This window comes from Crocodylus porosus, unplaced genomic scaffold, assembly GCF_001723895.1.
Source record: "Crocodylus porosus isolate Cpor-Errol unplaced genomic scaffold, CroPor_comp1, whole genome shotgun sequence".
Classification (NCBI taxonomy): domain Eukaryota; kingdom Metazoa; phylum Chordata; order Crocodylia; family Crocodylidae; genus Crocodylus; species Crocodylus porosus.
In genome coordinates, this window is record NW_017728911.1 from 3,972,410 (window position 1) to 3,983,101 (window position 10,692).

Here is a 10,692-nt window from a genome sequence, read left to right on the forward strand (position 1 = left end):
TGTGAACTCAGTCATGTATAAAAATGCTTATGTCTGTATAGCTTATACTCCATTATAAAGAGAAATAAGCTATATCCAATATAAGGCACTCTTATGCCAATAAAGTTGTATCTATGCTACAGGTTGTGCTGATAAAACTATATTGAGAAAAAAAATCCTACCCATGACCTAAATAGCTGTGTCTGTACAAAAACTATGTGAGGACTTGATCTAAAATGAATTCCATTCAGACTGAAAGCAGCCATTTACTTTTTGTAGATAGGAAAACATGACCACAGTATTGTATGCATAGTCTGTGCCACTCAGGCAAATGTTTTCTCCGGACCCCCCAACCTCTTAAATAATCCAGTGATGTAGATCCATTTTTCATTCTACTGTACACACAAACAGCTGTGCCAATTAACATAATTGACACACAAAGGCCAATTAATCTCTTGATTATTCCTGCCATTCACTTATCAGAAGCTATTATACAAAGATCAACTTATGTACCTCTGCTTATTATGCAAATAACTAAGTTATGATGCCTTCATTACTGATATACAATTACCCAGAGCTAATACCATAAAATTTAATAGGGACATATTACCAACAGGTAGAGTCCAGGAGTCAAATGAATTCTTCAGTTAAGATCTTGGTTTCTTGGGAAGAATTGGCTATGGTGCCCTTTTCCACACTTGAAAATGTCACTTGGATCTCCCTACAGATCCTGCCAAGTGCCCCTAGGCTAGCTGTATGTGTGCAAGTGCTTATCGAGTTAACATGCCAGAGGGATGGTAGTATCTGAGCACCTTGCAGTCGTTAGTATGCTCAGCCTCACAATCCTCTGTGAGGTATGGCACTGCTATCATTTCATTGTGTAGTGGGGAATTTGAATCCCAGAGGGTGTGTCCAAATAGGTCCCCTAGTGGTCCCGAAGATGGCCACTCTCAAGCATGTCCTACCTACCCACTACTGCTTACATGTGCCCAACCAGACAGAACCTCTCCTTTCCAACTGCCAGCAAGGGGACTTTCAGTGGTATGTGGCCATTGATACCAGTAATAAGGTCTTCCTGCCTATCCCCAAGTACCTTGCCCAAGCTTCTGCAGGTGTTTCAGTGATGGAGACCTCCTCCTGGGCAAGAGACAGAATTTGTTTCCAGTCTTTCAGACTACACAAATCCCCCCTGTCACTGTGCAGAGGGTCAACTCGCCGCCTAGGCATGGCTTATGTTCCACTTAATCCCCAGGGCTGGATTTTCAAGGCCTCCACGTGCCCCCAGCAGAACCAGATTTTCAGAAATGCTCAGCTTCCACTGAAGCGCTGAAATAAGGGCAAATTTTTCACTAAGATCCAGCCCCTTACTGAGGCCACTTTTGGGCAGACTTTTTAAAAGGCTCCAAGCCTAACATGTATCCTGGTCTTTTTTGAAAATCTGGTCAATTCCAGGTACAAAACTTTTGAGAATTCTGGCTAAATTTTCCACAAAGGAAGGCTCTCACTCCCTTGGAAGAAAGGATGATGGGAAGTTCCTGGGTACAAATGCTGCTAGTTCCTGGCAGGACTGAAGAGCAGGAATTTGTTGGGTTATTTTGAATCTCATTTCAGTGCATTAGCAGCTTGTGGTCAATAAGTAGCAAAACCCATTCACTGTTTCCCAGCTTTCTCTTTGCTGCTAATGCATTATTCATCATCATAATCTGCATTTAATAGCAATGAAGGAATAGTCCTTTCCACTTGTGAAGTGCTGTTATTATATCTCCTATGGTAATGACTGGGGACTAGAGGCTGGGGGCTAGTAGGGGAAAGTGGATCTCTTCTCCTGCTAAGCTATGATCTGTCTTTTTGTAGGCTAGTGGGGAGCTTAGGAGTGAGCTAGGTACCAATTGTTATATACCAGTCTCCTCTATTCAGCAGCAATGGAGAGAATTATGTTCCTTTTCTGCATCAATCTTAGAAGTGCCCAGACTCCTTGGGTTTGGCATCCAATGCCATGGGTTAGTGAATCTTTGTTGACAGCCAGATTCTGATGAGGTACAGCAGTGACTCTCAACCATGGCACCATAGCTCCCTGGGATGTCATTAGATCCTTTTAAGGGTATATAAGCACTGTTAGGTGTGAAAACACCTATATGAGAGAAACCCAGAGATTTCAAATAGGAATCCATAGTGCCAAAAACATTCTTTCTTGTTGTGGTCTTCCTGGGTGCATGTATACATGCAATTAATATGACACAATAAACTCTGGCACTGTATGAGCCAGAGGAAACTGCTCCTGGGTGACCAGGCACAATTTACACCTGCAGTCAGCATCTACACGTGTAGTCCAGTGCAGTAAATTACTCCGCTGTAAGATAGTACTGTCCCTGACAGTACTACGTTATGGCAGAGTTAATTAATTTACTGCACTTTAATACCATCACACATGTAGATCCCAAGAATTGTTCTATTATTTTTCTGTAGTCAAAAAAATAAATGGAAGCTTACAGCAGACAATTCCCAAGGGATGCCTAAAATGGTGGAGAACCACTGAGCTACATTCTTCTCCGTGTGCTTATGGGGGTTGCTTCCATGGAAGAGTCCTTGGAATAATAGATCTTACCTTAACCAGGATGAGAGGGACACTAGCAGAGCTGTGAGGCACAGGACTGAATGTGAGGTTATCTAGGAGGAAGATATATTGGGGAAGCTGAAGACGGTCCACATGGCTGGAATTACAGATTAGCATTGATATGCACTGGGAGCATTGGTGCATGGGGGCTTTTTGCGTTCCTCTTTTGAGGTAATTCATGCCATATTCACAGCTCTGGGGACTCTGCCATGCTGGATTTCTAAACTCTTTATAAAGGTATGTTAGTGTCATTATTCTCAGATGGGGACACTGAGGCACATGGGGTTGTGGTTTATCCAGTCACAAGAGCTCAGCAGCAGAGCTAGGCACAGAATCTCCCTCCCTTAACTTCCAGCATCATGGTCAGTTCAATAGACCTCAGCTCCCTTTTATTACCTTCCACTGGGCCAAACATCCTCCCACTTTCTATACGGGGGCAGTGCAGAATGGCATAAGGCTCTGCATTCCCCCTCACTCTGACATTTGCCTGCTCTGTCTACTCCAGCCTGTGCCATCCGGAGGTGGCAAATCCGAAAGTGTCTCTGGTTCTACTTCTTGCCACCTGTTTGTCCTTAATGCAACCCCCATGAGGATGAGTGTTGTTCTGCACACTTGGTTTGGAAAAAGTGGGACACAGGCAGTAAGATTTAGGAGTGTCCTGCCAATTTTGGGCTAAGTAGCAATGGATAAGCTCAGCTCAACAAAACATCCATGAATCTAGGAATTGCATCCTTCCTCCTGGAAATAATAGGTCCTTCGCTAGAATAGGAACCTTCCTGGAATTGGATCTCACTCTTCATTTGTCAGAACATAGGCTGCAGGGAGTCTGTGTCCGGCTCCATGCAGCCCTACAATACACAGAGAGGAGGCAGCTGCTGGCAGGTTGCTTTATACTGCTGCTACCTTAATTCCATTAGCAAGACTAATGATCCACCCCAGCCTGCAAATCTCATTATACCCTACAGCTTGCTGGAATAAAGATTGGAGGAAGTCTACTTTGGGGTGGCCTGGCCTGACCCCAGACCACTCGTCCAATGTAGTTTTATTGCCAGCTCAGTGTCTGGAGACACCTCCACCCTGCACGAACAAGCTCCTGAAATTGTATTTCAGACCTTTATTACCATACAGGTTACAGAGTTGCTTCCAGCTCCCATTTTTCTATTGTCTTGCCAGATGGTCTTTAATAAAAGCAAAAGCCCCAAGAGCAGCCAGCCAGAGGAAGGGAGAGGAGGTAGCAGGGGCAAAGGTGTGCATTAGAAGGTGACAGCTGGAGAAGCCCAGTGCTTCACAATGGGGCTCTGCTCCTTAATGGGGCTTCTAGTTACTACAGCAATACAAATGAACATGGATGATACTCAACTAGCATCTTGGCAAGGTGGACGGGCCCTGCCCCAAGCAACTTTCTCCTCCCTCCTGATTCAAATGGATCATGCAACTCTAAAAAATACCAGGTCTGGGAGTGGGGGAACCTATCCAGGCCTAACACTGTGCTAAATACTTCAACTGCCACGGGGAAGAATGAGAAACAGCAGACACTGGAATGACCACCTGGAGGCACCTGACTGGAAAGCAGTGGCAGAGTACTCCATCCCCTGCTCACGCCAAGGTCCAAGTAGGAAGGACCCACCTGTGAGCCAACTCACCACAAGGAGGGGAGTGCTAGACACCTGTCTGCAGGATTATCCTGTAGAAGACAATATAATTGCTGGGATGGAAAGTGGGAAGACAGGAGACTGCAGCTCCCATGGCTCTTCTAGTCCTGGCCCTTGACTGACTGTTAATGAACCCCCTGCTGACTCTCAGTTGCCCTCAGGATTCTGGTCCTGAGCTTTCCCCTCTTAATCCCAACCTGCTGTTCTAATCCCCCCAGTCCCACCAGTGCATCTCAGCTCAGCCTTGCATGCCCCTGGTATGTTCACAACGTGAGCCACTTTAAAATTCACAGGCTTCCCCAAAAGGCACCCAGCAAGAAACACAAGTAGTACAAGCCCAATAAGATACTATAATTATACCCGTGCCTTATGCATGTTATCCACAGGGGAAGGCAGAGTTGTTAAAGCAATGGATGTCCTATCTCATGTGATGTAATGTAACAAATCCTTGCAAGACGCAGTTTAAATTAGCGATTAAACCATCAGTTCATTGAAACTCTCCAGGACCTTTCCCATATAAACAAGAACCAACTCCCAGGTAGTTCTGATTCCTATTATTTTTTTCCCTGCCCTAGAGTCTGGGCAATGGGTTTTTTGGTCCCTAGCTGCCTCCAGTCTAGGGAAGAGGTGTTAATTACCTTGCACAAACATGATTGGCTGCAGCAGCAGAGTACAAAGGATTCCCAAGTAGAAGTTTCTCCCTGTGTTGGGTTTGTTTGAGTCAGGCAGGATAAGACCCTCAGGCTGCTTGGGCTTGGGTCTCCTGTGCTGGGTGCTCAGTGAAGGGACCTGCTACAACCTCTGGGATTTCTCGAGGAGTAACTCAGCCATCTGCAGACCCCCATCCAGAGCTGACTCCCTTCAGAGACACTCCAGCATGTCCTCTCATACCCAGTGCTGTCCCTGAGCTTGGATTGATACTTCCCAGCTCAGGGCTCTTTCTGTGCTACAACCTGTCACTGTGCAGTGTCAGGAGGCTCAGATGGTAATAACTGTACACAGGGATCTGTTTGGGATGTTTGATCTGTCTGTTCAAAGCTGTTGATCTGAGCCTGGGCCCAGGTGCCTGTAAGCACACGGCTATTAATGCTGTGGAGAACACTATGACCTTTGTAGTGGGGCTCCAGGAGTGTGGAAGCTCTTTGCAGGTAAGATGCCCCGCAATGGACATAAGTCTATCTGTGTTTACTAGCATGGAGACCAGAGCTCCATGAATATTGTGCCTCCTCGAACTATCCAAGATCTGGCTGTGATTAGGACTGATTAAATAATGAGAAAATACTTGCAAACAATTTAGCAACCTGTTAACAGCAGTGCACTCTGTTTGCAATGCTTCTTATTTGCTCTTGGCAAACAGTCATATTCTTATGAATCATTGTGGAAAGCAAACGTCAGGCCTGAGCCCTTATTTTGTGATGAGGCAAACTGTCCTGGCTGGAAGTCATTTGTTTAAGTTAAAACCATCCATTTGGGATATCAAACTGCATGATGTGGCCAAAAATGTAACTCGAATACCAAAACACAAATATGATCTCAAGTCACAAGTGATGTATAGGCCTGCAGTCTTATAGAGCCTGTCCTTCATTCATATACCAGAAGGAGGAGATAAATAACTCTGACCAGCTCTCCAAGATGATATTACACTCAATCAGCATCAAGAGCTTTTGAGACTATTGCCTATATGTGTGTGGCACCAGACCTTCAAGCGGAAATCGTGGATTTGACCTTTCTGTTGATATAACTGTATGGAAGCACAATAGCTAGAAAGTTAAGGTCTAAGAAAGCTTGGATACAGGTGCCATCTGTTGTACCAGCACCCCTTTGAGCTGCCACTTTTGTCTTGTTGCTGTTTTGTCTGATCTTTCTGCTATTTATTTTAATGGCTTACCAGGCCAGTGGTGGACATGTTCAGAAAGGCAGTTGGAGACTAGATTCCAAGGACTCTGCTGAGTTTTTGATCTGCTTACCCTTGGGAGGAGTTACAACCACCCAGGAATAGTACACTTTTGATCCCTGGGCAGGAACTCCTGCACACACCAGTGCAGGACTCCTGGATGTGAAACTAAATCTTAGCAGCTACTTTGATGCTAATTAGATGCTATTTTGATACCATTCAACCTGTTAAGCACTGGCCAGGATGGTGTCTATTGATCACCGAAGTGTTTTGGCTTGCTGGTGCTGGGTGGGTGGGGCATGAGAAAGTACCACCAGAGGCTAATGGAACCAGAATTTAATTTCCACAGGAAATTCTGAAACATCGAGGTTTTGTTCAGAGTTGTAATGAGAAACCAAAAGTTTCCCAGGGAATATGTTCCAGAAAGCTTCCTTCAGAACCATCAAAACATTCCTGTTCCGGGCTGTTGATTCACTGTGTTTTGACACTGTAACAAAATATTTAATGTAACCAGAAATGTCTTGCTGTATAACTTCAGTGTATAGAAAACAAACTCAAAACAAAGCTCCCTTCTTCCGTCATATTCTATTGATCAATATATTCCTATAAAAATCTAATCCTTGACAAGACTGCTTTGCCTTTTTATGTACCCTGCTGTTGTGGGTCTCCACCTAACTGCAATTTGACCCTAGTCCTTAATTGTGGACACAGTTCAAGAAAATCTTGCCTTCAAGGTCTTCTTAGATCCTATTGTCACTTAGGGGGTTGTTGCACAGTAATTTTGGGTGGGTCCTGGAGCTTTTAACCCCTGGATTGTCTGTACATTAACACCTTAAAGTGGTTTTAAGCACTCGTTATGCAAAGTTACACTGCTCCAGGACAGGATTAGATCTGATCCACACTACCCAGATCCTGTTCCAGGAAGATGTGGTCACTCTCCACAGATGTGCTGCCCAAGCTGAAATCCTCCAGCATCCTAGGATCTCTCATGCCCCTGCTGGTAGATCAGGGGTAGAAGCCTGTCCTGGCTCACCAGCCCTGTAGTGTCAACTCCCAGCTTCACCTCCTAGTCCAGCCCCTGCTCACCAGGCCTCTAGTGGCAAGTCACAGCTGTGTAGGTGGGGGACAGCCCGAAAAGGTTTCTAGACAAAGGGTGTGACTGCTCCAAACCAAAGTTAACACCAACAGCGATCAATATCTGTGTAGCTCACAGTGTAAGGTGTAATACTTAGGTGCCATTTTTACCCTATCTCTGTGCCTCCTGTGATGATTTTCCCATTTTCAGCCTCAAACTGGTCCTTGTGGACCTGGTCCATCATGGACCTATTCCATCAGTCTGGTTTCTAATCCTGTTAGCTCAAAAGAGAGTTAGAAAATATGAAGGCCAGGCCAATGTGTGCTCATCTCTCTTCCAGGATAAAATAACTCTTCAAACAATGCAATGTGCAAGCTCAGTTGTAGATGCACTTCTTGCTAGCTATCAAAATGAACCCAAGCTGTTACACATGGTGACACTTGGCTTTTATAACTAGGACAGCCAGTCTCCTTCCAAAAGTAACAATGCAGGTTTTGTTTGTAGCACTTGCAGCCCAATAAGGGATACAAGAGTTGTGGTGACTGGACTTAGTTTAAGATCTGGAAGTCTCATGGAAGACAAATGGACATGGGACTGCTGGCAGCTCTAGTGAGTTGGAGACAGGACTGAAGGAAACTTGTTAATGCAAACCATCTTCCTACATTCTGGTATTATTCAATTCAGTGAATGGCAGTGGTCAGTTTTGGTCTAATAAACTTAAATGTCCCTCAAAGGATGAGCCAACTCAGGGATGAGCAGTCTTTGTGCTGGGCAGTGCTGGGAAATCAAACCCGTGGCCAGAGAGCTTGGACTTCAGCTGTCCTAATGGTAAGTAGCTGGTCCTAACACCGCTATCTCTATTGCCAGCTTGAGTGAAAGCATGCGGTTCCATTCCAGATAGTAAAGGTGCTTGCCAACCACTACAGCTAGATGAGTGGCAGAACTAAGCTTTGGATGTTTCTTGTGCTGCTTGGATAGAGTGGGTGCGGGGGGAAGCATCTGTGCTCCTGCTCACTCCAATTGATTGACGTTATGATAACCTTCCAAATTTTGACTCTCTCCAGATGACTCTGGACTCCCTAGTCTACAGTGTAAGCCTGTTCTACAATCCCACCCCTGCCAGCAACCTTTGTATTGTAAGACCCAATGCAGCTGTGATTCCTCCCGAGTGCCACTATCCCATGTGAGTTGGGGAGAGGACCTGAGCTGCCTCTTAGACCTCCCCCATGATGGTGACTGAGTCCATATTAACCACTATAGTGCTTTTTCCCTGGAAGAACAGTGTAAGCAGAATATTTCTCAGGCTGACATGGGCTCCTTTCAGCTCTACCCTATCTGCAGAAGAAAGACTGGGTTTCTCCTTGCATCTGATGAATGGTAGATGCAAACTTCCCTCATTCTGATATTTAGTCCTGTTAGTCGTCTACTGCTCATCTTAGCTAACTGCTAATACCCCACCACTTCTATTAGCACTGGGCTAGAGCTGTACATGCTAGAGAGCAGCCTCCCCCACAAGGTTCAGATCCATGTTTCTGACTCACACCTAAGGTGCAAGACAGTGGATATGTTTGCAGCACAGACTTCTACTCTTGTCAAGTGTAAGCGGGGCTACAGAAGCTCTGTAAAGCACCAGGCACCTTTGACACTGTTATCGTAAGCTTGCTCTGCCTTGCAAATGACTGGAGTGCTGAGAGACCCGCCAATGGATGCCAGCTGGGAGATATCATACACGATCATCCAAGCTGAAGTTGGAACTGGCAATGATGTAGCGCTGAGGTTCTTTGTGGACAGCTGTGTAGCTATCCTGAGCCCCAGCAAGGATTCCTCTTCCCACTATGCCATTGTTGACTTCCATGGGTAAGAGTTGTGGGACCATTTCTGGAGTATATTTACTGCTGTAGCTGAGCGCTACCCATTTTCAGGAATCTCACTGCCCCCTGACTTTTGTGTTTTAGATGCTTGCTGGATGATGTGACGCCACTTCAGCCTTCATATCTCCAAGGCCCAGCCAGGACATGCTCCAATTCACGGTAGATGAGTTAAGGTTGGAAGAAGAGGCCTGAAACTTGGTAAGATGCCTTTTCTTTCACCCAAGTCTGCTATCTTGGACAAGCAGGGATCTTGTAACCATTCCATAGGGTGACACTAATTCTTGTACAAAATTTGCCCTCCTCTGGATCTATATCACCTGCCATCTGAAGGTCATTCTAACTGACCAAGCCCCAGACCTCTTGAACAAGGCCTGTTCCTTAACAAAGCAGGAAATATGAGTAGCTGGAGTAAGCACCCTGGTCCCCTAGACCCTGGACTTTTTCCTCCCACATTCTCAGTGTTTTAAGCTGAAGACTGCTTGTATGGAGGGCATGTAACATAAACAAGTTTGGAAGTAAAAATTAGAGTAATGCAGTTTTCCTTCTAGGTATGGGGGAGAGGAAATGAACCACTTTACTCCTTCTATAGTATGAGACTGTAACTTCCACTTGTTCCGGGTGGTCTCTTGTGGAAGGCACCAGGGACATTTGTAGCTGCTGTGAGACTGGGAACTGTGGACTCTATGGATGCCAATCCTGAAGGGTCAACTCTCTAGCCAGATGGCCAGTAAGGCACTTCTAGAGAGATGCATCTTCCAGACATAGTAAGCCCCGAAAAACATGTTGTACTTACTGGGTGAGGGTGGCCCTATCTCTACCAAAAATGGTAGATTTTGATGGTTCAGGGTTAATGAGGATGATACAGTGCTAAGAGATGGAGCAAGGCTGATTCTGATCCCTTCTCACAAACTCCTTTTCTATGTACCTTGGCCAAGTCAATCTGTGTCTCTTTTTTTCCATCTGCAGAAACATAAGTAATCCTTACAGCCCTGGGAAATCCAGATTAGTTTCCTAATGAGGAGGATACCCTGGAGATAAGCACAACAGAAAACTTCAAATCCCATATGAATAAAGAGTCATTAACCCATTCATACCCAATATCTACCTAGGTGGCTCCTCAAAGGAGCAAGAGGCTGATGTTACTGTTGGACCACTCTTTATTGCTGATCCAGCAAAAAGCTCTTGGGGTCACTTGGCAGGCCCAGTGAAGCTGACATCAGAGGGTACAGAACAGGGCTGTAGACCTAGATTTCCTTTTTTTTCTTTTCTTTTCTTTCCAATTTAGGCTGACCCAAAGCCAAATTCTTGCTGACTCTTTCAAAAAAACAGCTGTTTTTTGAGGTCCACTCCCAACATCTGATTTAACTCAGATGCTTAACCTTTGGTGTGATTGAACCCTTTCTATCTCATGTTTTTCACTAGAAAACAAATGTCATATTGAGGTTCTTCCCTTTTAAAAGTCCAGTGCAGGATGCAGTTTTTTGCAGACTTCCAAAACGGCTTGTTTAAATAAACAAATACTTCCCCTTCTCCCTCCCCTGCTCAAAACTTCGTTTTGGTAGATTTAATATCTGCCCAGAAAAAAACCTCATCTTGTCCAGCTGTAG

The 10,692-nt window shown here is 45.1% G+C and overlaps 1 pseudogene; it reads left to right on the top strand.

Annotated features, from left to right (window-relative positions):
- The first annotated feature begins 919 nt into the window (after positions 1–919).
- Positions 920–9,286, top strand: LOC109308741 (annotated as a pseudogene).
- Positions 9,287–10,692: the final 1,406 nt, after the last annotated feature.